The 12,477-nt window shown below is 27.2% G+C and overlaps 1 long non-coding RNA gene across 1 annotated transcript; it reads right to left on the bottom strand.

The window, feature by feature from the left end:
• Window positions 1-377: 377 nt before the first annotated feature.
• LOC149516488 (uncharacterized) lies at window positions 378-2,460 on the bottom strand. The gene is made up of 3 exons (XR_016345795.1): window positions 2,220-2,460; window positions 1,836-2,089; window positions 378-1,176 (listed from the first exon to the last, which is right to left on the bottom strand). It is a non-coding gene; the product is annotated as an uncharacterized LOC149516488 (long non-coding RNA).
• Between the last annotated feature and the right edge of the window lie 10,017 nt (window positions 2,461-12,477).

The raw sequence follows: 12,477 nt of genomic DNA, 5'->3' as shown, positions 1-12,477 counted from the left end.
GGCATATTCCCACCAACAATAATCATCAAGTCAGCATTGGAATGTATTTATAGTTAATACACAGCAGATGAATTTGAATTGTACATGTCTGCCTAGTATGCATGCTTGCCTTTGTGTGTATGTGTTTTCTGTGTGTGTTTCGGTGTACTTTGTCTGTGCAGAAGTAGAATGTCTCAGCATAAACTCTAAGCTATGATCTTAGCTGACATGGTGGTATTTGGTGACATAGAAGACCTTTGACTCTATCATTCTTCATTAATCTTCATCCACTTGTGCTTCCTTTTCTAAAAGCACAGATTAATTCAATCATGCAGAAAACAATTAAAACTAAATCCAGTCAGGAGACCAATTAAGATCCACCTACTTCAAGCGCAGAATAAAAGAAAGTTTTCAGTCACATAATATCCAATGCTTATCAGAAACCAATACAATAAATTAAGGGGGCTACATATGACATTACAGTAGAGGATTTCGACCTTGTATTCTTTCTTCTTTACCTTCTTTCCAACCCTCAACCCCTCCTCCCTTCTTACAAAATCAAAATAAACACATACTTAAAAACTATAGCCATTAGCAAATTTGTACTGAGAAAATGTTGCAAAAACTGAGTTTCCAGGTAAAATTAGATGCTTTTTCAAGAATGAAAAATCAATCAACATGCAACACAATGATAAAGAGTTAGCTCTTATCAGTGGCTCTATGTTCTAACATTAAAAACAATATCATTGCCACATATGCAGTGTGTCCCCTCAACGTCATTGCAACTTTCCAATTTTCAACATCTGGGGGCTTTCTGCTGCCGAAATCAGTCATCCCAAGACCAGGCTTTCTCTCATGAATTAGAACCACTTGATCATCAAACCTTGATACAAAAATCAACCATGCTTAGCCCACCTAACACAGTTAACAAACCCAAAATGATCTCGCAAGGTTGCAATTGTAGATTCATCATTTTCCAAGTCCCTGCCAACAGATTTCATGTTCCATATTCGAACCTGCATTTAAGACAATGCAAAAACAGTGATATTCAAGAACAAAAGATAATAGACCGATTTACATATACACAAACAGAAGATGCTGTTTGTCAAAAAAATTAGATAGTCTCTGGTCATATCATTGTAGTCTACGCATGCTAGTAAAAATCTGCAACTGCGGTCGCCTCCACCAGTCGCAAACCTAAGACAACATGAAAAATTGTGTCAGTTATTGAAGTAAGTTACTTATACATCCTTGTGATGCTTACAGAAGCAGAATTAGCAACAAAAGAAAAGGCAGACAAAATGAACATTGGCAAAACCCGAAATGCCCTCATCTTCTAATTCAACTCCACGGATCTTGTTGTCATCATGGCACAAGCAACTACAATAACCTGTAAATTGACCATAAAATCTATATGGGAGCCCATCCAGACGAGAGTTTTTTGAAAAGGTATAAAGTTATTAGAAGTAGTTTTTCACATTTTCCTTCTCTTTTTTTTCCCTAAAAGAAAAAAATGGCCATTTGGACAGCCTTTCTTTCTGGAAGAAATCGATTGAACAATGGTTGGATTTAAAGGCAAAAGGAAGATGGCCAAAGCAAATAAGGATGAAAAAAGTCAGAGTTAGTGGGCAAGATACTATAAACGGTTGAATGCAGAGTATGAGGAAAATCACCAATGATATCTACTGTAAGTTTTTGCATATGTTAAATTAAATAGAATAAGAATAATAAAGCTAAATATCCATAGAAAAATTATTTCAAAGAATAATAATACTACCACTACTATTGTATGAGAAACGTAGAGCAATGAGTTGCAGATAGGCATAGAGATAAAGTGCTAAGGTTAGGGCGGGCACCTCCAAAAGGAATGAGATGCCCAATCATTCTCCTCCAAGACTGGGATCTTTTTATCATTCGCACGAGAACAGCGGTCTCTTCCTTGGAAATGTGTTCAAGCCTCTTCTCGAATTCGTCCCCGTGAATACTAAGATTGCATTCCAATTGCTATAGAGGACTCTTGCCTTTCTTCTTGACTACCGGCGACGGGGGACTCGATTCTTTGCTTTCACTATCAGGGATGCCTTTATCCTCCACCATCGCTCACTATAGCCTTTTCAAACACAAATCAAATCATCCCAAACATGTAAATTTAATGCTAAATCATAGTACTATGTTGAGAGAAGTTGGAGGATCATTTCATTTTCGATTCAACAAGTAGGGAGGAAATAAGGAAGAAATACCTGGAAACTCTCCTTTCCTCACCTAGTATTTTTTATTATCAGATATACATATACTACAATATCTATAACTGAAATCAAAGTTGTAGATTTAATCTTCCTCTTCTTCTTCTTCTTCTTCTTTCGATGATAAGAAAAACAATTATGTTTTTTGTTGAAAACAACGAATCAACTTGGTGGAATGAATGCTAATTCCAGAGCCTCTACCTTTTTAACTTCTGACTACCTTTCCTCTTAAGTAATCAACCATCTTTTACTTAAACCCAGTCCTCTCTCTACCTTCCTTTTTTTTATTTTTTAAATTAATTAACTAATTTTTTAAATTATTTTGACATTTTTTTTTAATTTTTTTTTGTTTTGATTCTGTATATAAATATTCTAGTTTTCTCTATACTCTATAGGTACTAGGGGTGTAAACGAGCCGAGCTGAATAGTGAGAAGCTCGAGCTTGAGCTCGACTTACAATTCGGGGTTCGATACTCGATTCGAGCTCGATCGAGTTTTATTTTTCAAGCTCGAACTCGATTCGTGATCGAATTCGAGCTACTCGAGCTCGCTCGATTAAGCTCGATTAATATATAAAAATAAGTTCGATTCGTATACTCGACAAGAGTTTGATTATTCATGCTCGAATTCGAACTCGAACTCAGACTCGAAATATTTTATTAATTAAAATAATAAAAATATATTTCAATATAAAAGCTCGATTAGGCTTACGAGTTACTCGAGTCAGATATAAGAATACTTGAATTCGGCTCGATCGATAAGTCGAGCTACTCGAGCTCGAGCTAGACTCGACAATAATCGAACCGAATTCGAGTTTTTTTCGAATCGAACCCAAGTAGCTTACGAGTACTAATGTATCATTTACACCCCTAATAGGTACTAGTAGAATAACCATATAATTACTATTATTTATATAAAAAATATTAGTCCTTATGTATTTTTGTTATAAAATAAGAAAAATTAAGGTTAATAGCATGTGATCTCTAAACTTTAAATAAAATTTTATTTTGATACCTAATCTTTAAAAAGTTCTAATTGAATTTTTAATTATTCAAAATTATCTTATTTCAATCCTTTCATCTAAGAAATAATTTAAATTGATTATAAGTATCAGCTGGCATAAGTAAATAGCATTAGGTGGCATATCACATGATAAACGCAATGATCAAAATAGAATTTTGCTTAAAATTTAGGAACCAAGAATGTTTTTATCTTAAATATATTTATTTTTTAAATACATTTTATAAAATACTAAAATTAAAGTGATATTTTAATATTTTTTACTATAATATAATTTATAAGTTAGATGTTTTTCTTTAATAAAAAATAGATTCTCAAAATTTAAAATTAAATTAAATTTTTCAAAATCCTCTAGAAAAAAGTCCATATCATTTTGAAAAATTAAGTAAAAATTTCCATATCAATTTAAAAAAATTAAATAAAAAAACTCCATATCGTTTTAAAAGTTAAGAAAACTTTTCTTTATTATTTTTAAAAAATTGATTTATTAATTTATAAATAAATTTTTATTGAAAATTTTTTATTTTAAAAATTTATAAAACTAAAAACAAATAAAAAATCAAAACAATCCAAATCATCGTCAATATGATAAGAGAAAGAAATTGGGTTATTGAAAATAATATTTGTTATTTTACATAAATATAAATATTTAGGATAAAATAATTCCAAATTTTTTAACAAAAAAAATTAATAAATGTATTTTTAGAATTATATAAAAATTTTATGTAACATTTTAAAACAATATGCAATTTTTTAAAATTTTTAAACCAATATAGAAATTTGTCCTCAAACTTTTAAATCGACATAAAATTTTTTTTAAATATTATAAAATTTTAACTTAATTTTAAATTTTTAAAAATATTTTTTCTAGTCGACTTAAAAAAAAAAAACCTAAACTTAGATCAAGGAAGAGTGGGTCGAGTAGAGTTCAGGGTGAAAATACCGGGACGAAAAGTTGTCGATTGATGAAAAGATATGTATATAGTGTATGTAACCATCTTTGCAATGAATTGTCTTGTTTTTATCTGTTTGTTTTACAAAAGTCTACAACAAAAAAAGGAAAAAGAAGTTTTCCTAGCAAAATTGATTTGATTTTTATCATTTATTTTATTATATAAAATAATTTTTTCATTTTTTCATTCAAGCATTTTTTCATTATAAATATTATTAAATATTTGCAACAAATTTTTTGTCTTTGTATAAAATATTAAAAATTTGATTAAGCAATGACACCATAAAGTTGTTTGAAATATAACTAAATATCGTAATAATTTTATTATTGTTATGAATATAATAGAAATTCACAATGGAAAAAAATTGCCGTTATATAAAATATTTTTACAAAAAATCAATTAAGCAAAGATTATAAAAAATCGTTCCAAATGTTATATCATTTTGTAGCAATAATTTTTAGTTGTTACAAATATTATAAAAATTTTCTTAATAATTTTTTTGCCATTGTCTAAAAATATTAAAATAAATAAATTAAGTAATGACATTTAAACATTGTTGCACATAAACCAAGTTTTCGCAACAATAATTTTTTGTCGTTACAAATATAATAAAAATTTTCATAATAACTCTTTTATCATCGTATAAAATATTAAAAAAATAAATTAAGCAACGACATTTAAAAATCATTGCAAATAAAATAGATTTTCTCAACAATAAGTTTTTATTCTTACAAATATGATAAAAATTTTCATAACAATTTTTTTTGTCATTGTATATAATATTAAAAAATAAATTAACTAATAACATTTAAAAACCATTGCAAGTAAAACAAGTTTTCACAACAATAATTTTTCATCGTTACAAATATAATAAAAATTTTCGTAACAATTTTTTTGTCATTGTATAAAATATTACAAAAATAAATTAAGCAAAGATATTGAAAAATCATTGCAAATACAATAAATTTTCACAATAATAATTTTTTATCTTTACAAATATGACAAAAATTTTTGTAATAACTTTTTTGTCATTGTATAAAATATTAACAAAATAAATTAAGTAACAACATTTAAAAATCATTGAAAATAAAATAAGTTTTTGCAACAGTTTTTTTTATTGTTATGAATAGAAGAGGAATTCACAATGATAAAATTTATCATTATATAAAATATTAAAAAGTTCGATTAAGCAATGATAATAAAAGTCATTGTAAATATAATGATATTTTGCAACGATATTTTCAATCATTATAAAATAAGATTGCTAATATCCATTTTTCTTATAGTGATTATTATCAATGGAATTATTAAGGTATTACAATGAATATATGAAATTGAATGCGTATGATAGAGATGAAATTACCTAATCTTATATCATCTTGAAGAATTTTTTATTTTCATAGGTTCAATCAATTAATGAAAAATATCATCCTTACTAATTAATTTCCTTTTTCCATGTGCTTTTGATAAATAGCTATTTTATTATCCAAGAAACATAGCAAATAATTTGTTACAAAATTGTACACCTTAATGAAGGTTTGTTTCAATTAATGTAACAATTTATTTTATGTATAAATAGATATAACAATTTTTAACTTAACATATTATGATATATTACACATTAGATTATTAATAAAACTGAACTTTTGTATAAATTTATGCACAATTTTTTTTGTTTTATGATTCTATTTTATTTTTCAAATCTTATAATATATTTTTTTTAAATTAGTGCCAACTAAAATGAGTTTTCATACTTTGATATGATGCTCACAGATATTGTATAAAAATATATTAATAACATATATTCACGTGCAATGCATGTGACCATATACTAAGAGTATAATATATATACTAAGCATGAATATTGAAAAACTTTTGAACTAACAAAAATAAACATCTATGTTATTTATATTTCAAATTCCCTTTTTGATATTTTATTGTAAATATTAATAAGATTTATCTAATTTATAAATAAAAGGTGTACCTCTATAATGCTTAAACCACACAATTAATCAATCCATCAATCACTAGGATTAATCGATTAAAGTAAACCAGCTAAAGAAGTGGGATTAATTAACTAACCAATTATAGAATTTTTCCAAGAAATCAGCAAACTACTTTTATTTTTTGGGTATGCTTTATCGCCAATAGGTTGACTAGAGATTACCAATTGTCATGTTAAGCATTAAATTTATTAATAAGGTTTATCTATAGTTTTTTTACTAGATAAAAAACTCACATTTCGTTATGGGAGCAATAAGCACCAAATGCAAGGGAAACATTTAGTTTTGAAGACTTTGAAAATTGATGCACCTAATTTAAGACTTTTGGAGGGTTTCACTAATTGTATTTTGACTTACTTACAAGTGCATATATTCAGTTAAACTCAACCAAAAGGAAACATATCCCAAGTCTTTAATGCCTTGAACATTGAACCGTTTTTAAGAAAACTTTCGATTCAAAAACTTTCTGCCTTATATCAAAAGATATGTAAAAAAACTAAATTGCATCCCTTAAGCAATCAGACAATCAAAACATTATAAAAAGAAATTTATTAATTACTTAAGTTAGACATTTAACTATTTTATAAGAGTTTGCTTATATCCTAGGTACAATAGGTTTTGCTATAGTGTAAATTGAATTAAGGTAAAATTAATATGCTTAGGTACAAATTTTACTATTCTGCAAGGTATCCTACTATTCTCCATTTTTTTTCAACAAAGAGAAGAGGGAAAGATATATGTCAAAATGTCAAATTAAAAAAAATTATCAGTAACCTTCATAGTGACTTTTACTTCAATCAAAATAAAATTACATTTTTATGTCATAACAAGGACTAAAAGCATGGACGTCTCACATACGAAAAGCCTCACCAAATTATAACTTTCAACAAAATTGAACCAACAACATTGGAAATGTAAAATGAAGGCTTTTAGCACCTATATTTGATAGGTATGCAAAATTTCCCTATCTATGAATTCCAAAATATGTCACAATGCTTGCAATTGCTTCATCACTCTAGTAGGCCCCTCAATCTAAAATTAACATATTTATCAAGTTTAAAATATTATTCACATAATAAGCATCTCAAAGCACCGAAACACATTATCCTCAAAGAGAATGGCAAAAAGAGAAAGCAAGTCACTCATGCCTAAGATTAAAATCCAACAAAAATAGTTAGAATTAGACATTTAAAACTCAAAACTTAAAGTCGCATCTTTCACAGCATTGCACCAAATAAATAGCAATTCAATAAGAGAAAGGTTCAACAAAACATGTTATGAGTAGAGGGCTAAAATCTTGACAATAGCCCTATAATGCAAACCATGTTAACCTCATTTAAAGGTAAAAGTATTAAAAGGCCAATTATGGACTAGCTTTTATTTCCATTACCTTTTTCAGTGGATTTAATTCCAAAAAGGATATTTTAGAAATATTTTCATCTCCTAACATTTGTAAAATTGTAGTATAAAATTTGACATGCTACAAATTCATGAAATCATGAAAAGCCAACTTAAAACACAACATAAATTACAAATGATAGATGGAGGTAAATTACGATAGAAGCCTCGACAGCACTAGGCACCTACAACCACAATTACAAAGACCATGATCGTTTAAAAGCTATTCTTTGCTCTATTAATGAAACGGTCAAATTTAAAATGGATTGTTATAAAAGGGAAAGAGATTACCTTGCTTCATCGACCTTAACCTTGTTGTTTAGCTTGTTCTTCATGCCATAGCATTTCAGCAAGAAAAAGACTTGTTTCCCTTTTCTATTATCCTTTCTTCTTAATCTATACAAACCTGGCTCAGTTAAAGTGAATACAAAAAGATAACAATAAGTCACATTTCCCAAGTATTATGACAAACTGAAAAGCAAATTACATTTGCCTAGTTTGCAAAGACAACTAATATTGCAATATTTTTGTCATCGCCAAGGTAAATAAAGCCAAATTCTCAGCCTATGCTTGGTATTTCATATTCATTCAACTTTGAAAGTGCCTTCTTGAGTTAAGATATATTACTTTAAATCCACGATAAATTATAAATAACTAAATGTCATCTATAACAATAATGACCATAATAATTCAAAAGGATAAGCGCTTTTCCATTGCAAAGCTTCTTAAAATATTCTTTGCTATCCTAGGCAAATGGCTCATCAACACCTCTTTTACGAGCCTATTAATAATATAAGATGCAAAAAAAAAGAAAAGAAAAAACAAAAACAAAAGAAGTTTAAGTCAAATGACATGCACAAAAAAATTTTATCCTAGACCTTGGAAATTATACAATAAAAAATAATAACCCAATCTTGTGAGTTGTCATCTTGGATTCTACGAAATAATCCATAACCTTAGGGCTAAGCCTATTTGAAGAATCATTACTATTCACCGAAAAAAAATGTCTTTAACCAATCATAAGATAATGGTTACTTACACTTAATATAAGATAAAGCTACATGTAAGATATATATATATATATATGAACATAATCCTATACACTTACTTGTTTAGCAGAAGCGAAAGTGAAAATCTGACTTGAATTATTAGTCATTGAACAAGATCATAAACTACCCAAGGCAACATAAACTAGAGATGAGCATCAATTGCAACATAAACTGCCTAAGGCCCAAGGCAATTTTGTATTTAAAAGCAACAAAACTGCCCAATTGTAGTTTAATCTTACAAGATGTAGCCCACCTATTATGGGTGATTACCAACACTTAATATAAGTATAGGTAATTTTTAACTTTTATAGATTTCCAATGTTGCCTTCTTTTTTACTGCTATAAAACCTGAACAAATGCATCTTTCAAGATTAGATTTGAAGCAACAATTTGTGGAGCTGTGATGCCCAAAATCTTTACCAAACTTGATACCCTACCAAAAACATCAATGGTCAACATAAGTATAAACCGACTTCAGACTTCAACTAATTCTGTATATTGGTCCCAACATTAGATAAACAAAAAAAAAAATAACATCATTAACTATCATTTCTAATCTTTTAGAAAGTTGTATACTATAATTTCTATCTCAAAGATTAAGAAATTTAACATTGAATATTGTGAAAAGCTATTACTTCTTACTATAGACTTTTCATCTTACCCTATTAGATTTGGAAGAAAATAGAAAGAGTGCATAGTTAACTATGTTAGCTACTTACGAATCATACCCAAGCTTTCTGCCTTCTTTAACGATTAAAACATCAGCCACCATATCCTTGATCATAGAAGCAAACAGTGTTAATCATGTTCTAGATACTAAAATTCATCAAACATTGAAATGATTAAAAGCATACCATGGACCCCTATATCTAAGTTCGTAAATAGGTCAAGCTTTCCACATGCAATTCCATAAAGGTTTAATGCCCAAGAACCATGCATCCAAAGTGATCTCACTTATTAATAAGAGAAAAGAATTATGGATTTACTCACATAGTAACAAAGAATGAATCCATGAAAAATTTGCTTTTACCATGAAAAGTAAGTTATTGATTCTATTCATAGTAGCATCCACAGTTAACTTATTAGCAAATTTTGAATAAAATCATTATCCAACCAAAAACTAAATTAATCGTAAGAAAATGTCAAGCAAACATGAAAACCATTAAATTTAATAGGGACCTAAGCTAAATTCAAAAGTATATTCCAATGAGTTTTACCAATTTAGGAACAATGAGAGATGACAAGATAATTGTTTTCTCAAGTGGAAGTCTAGCCTTATTATTGGACATGACCGTTACTGGCAAGCAATCTATAGATGGAATTGCATTAATTCTCCTTTTATACCATCCTATGGTCCCAACTATTGATGCTGCCATTGTCAATAGCTAAAATCCACAAAAAAATTTTACCAAACACTCTACTTTCAACATCTGTATTTCTATGAGCAACCAAAAATATTAGTAACACTTTAAATAACAAAATTAAAAATAAATCTAGATTTGTACAATTGCATTCATCGCATCTTCGGAACCAAAAATTCATTGTTTACTCTTATAAAATGCTATCTGTAATAAGAACTTTGAAATATTAACAACAGAATTAGTTTAAAACGCCTTGATTTGTTGACTTTATCGAATGACAATGATAAACAAAACAGACAATTTGAAGAAAAAAACATAAATAAAATCATGATTAAAATCATTACAAGTAGAATCAAATCATGGTAATGCAAATTAAAGAGTTTTAATACCAAAAAAATTCGAGAATTATAGGTCCTAATCTTTTATTTGGATCAATTGAGGAAAACTGAAATGTTATTCGATATTAAAATATTTTAATAAGGCTCCACTTATTATTATTTATCTTTATTATTTTAGTGAAAATAATAAATTAAAAAAAAAACCATGGGACTAAAAGATACTTGGAACTTATTTATTACCCCTATCTATTTCCATGTTCTTTTCACTTCCATATTCTTTTCTTTCAGTTCCCTTTTATAGCTAAGAAAATTTCACCTAAAAATCTTCAAAAGAAAAAGGTTTTCTCTTTTGTAGATCTAGAAATAAACAAATTAAAACCAAAAACTAAAAATCAAGCCCTTTTGAACCATGCTTAGAATTTACACCAAAAGAACTTCAAACAATAAACCCAAGTTCTTTGCTTTCAAATCTAAAGTTATAAAAAATATTCAATGAAATGGATTGAAAGAAGATACACTATTGGCAAAAAATAGATCTTTTTTCAACAATGAAACCATGAAGATCCAAAAGCTTCTGGGACTGCTTTATTCCAAAATTACTCATGCAAATTTTTTTAAAACATCGATTATATTCACTTAGCTACTGTTTTGCTTCATTTTCTACATGTTGTTTTCAATTCTTAGATTAGCATTACATTTAAATTCATGTTTAGTCCATTGCATTTCAATTTACCTACTATTTTTGCACTTTATTTTATGTAGTTGATATTTTACAATTTTACACTACTATATTTGTGCTTCAAGCTTTGTTTGATTTTTTTTTAGTTAGTTTAATGCCATATTTTTCTTTGTTTGATTGAACCAACTTTAAAAGGTTATGGGAATAACAGGTACTTAGTTTAAGAATTTTTTTACCTAATCCTCAGGGGAACGATATTTTGACCGAAAATCATTATTATTCTTGTATAGCCTGTGTGCTTGCAGTTTGTCCCAATCATGCAAATCCTATCAAATTTCATTGTAATTCTTTTTATTGCTATAAATATGATGAAAATTTTCGTAAAAACTTTTTTTGTCATTGTATAAAAATATTAAAAAATAAATTAAGCAATGATAATGAAAAATCATTGCAATTAAAATAAGTTTTTGCAATAATAAATTTTTTATTGTTATAAATGTGATAAAAATTTTGGTAACAACTTTTTTGTTGTTGTACAAAATTTTTAAAAAATAAATTAAGTAACAATATCGAAAAATTGTTACAAATAAAATAAGTTTTTACAACAGCTCTTTTTGTTACTACGAATATAATAAGAATTTACAAAGATAAAACTATTGTTGTATAAAATATAAAAAAAATTAATTAAACAACGATTATAAAAAATCATTTTAAATATAACAAGATTTCACAACAATATTTACAATTGTTGCAAAATAGGGTTTTTATATATCCATTTTCTTATAATATAACTAAAACTAATATGAATATACCTTTACAACCTATTTGATCACAAAGTAAAAAGAACAATGAACAAGACAATAACTTTATGATCACTAAATATCCTTCAATCTAATCTATATCCACTCTTCAAGAATAGTGTGTTTTAGTGAGAACTTTAATGCGGATCAAGTGTTGATCCTCACTAAAAACTCTTTTTGTGGTAAAGGCCATTCATAACCATCATTAAGAGTAATTTTAGTGAGCAATGTAATTTTACGTTCATTAAAAGTCATTTTGTTGTGAAGATCACAAATGAGCTTCACTAATTTAATTTTTTTTTAGGATTTAAAATTGACTCTCACAAAGTCGTTTTACAAGTGTAAAATTTTATATCTGTAGTGAAAATGAAAGTTGAAAATGAATATAAATAAAGTTAGTGAACGAAACTTCAATCTCACTAAATAAAATTTTTATATTTTTTAAAAAATATTAAACAATTTAAATAAAAATTTTTGTAAATTTTATGGAAGTCATTGTAATTTCTTAAAAAATATATATTTTTAATAATAACCAAAAATAAAAAACATTTTTAAAAATATTTAATACAAAAAATTATAGAAAAAATAGTAAATAAAAAATTATTATCATGATTTATGATTTTATTAAAAGCTAATATTCAAAGGAAAAAAAAC

Source organism: Durio zibethinus, chromosome 10 (assembly GCF_047325235.1).
Source record: "Durio zibethinus cultivar Kanyao isolate XHJ-2024 chromosome 10, ASM4732523v1, whole genome shotgun sequence".
NCBI classification, from domain to species: domain Eukaryota; kingdom Viridiplantae; phylum Streptophyta; class Magnoliopsida; order Malvales; family Malvaceae; genus Durio; species Durio zibethinus.
This window is presented reverse-complemented; position numbering and strand designations above follow the sequence as displayed.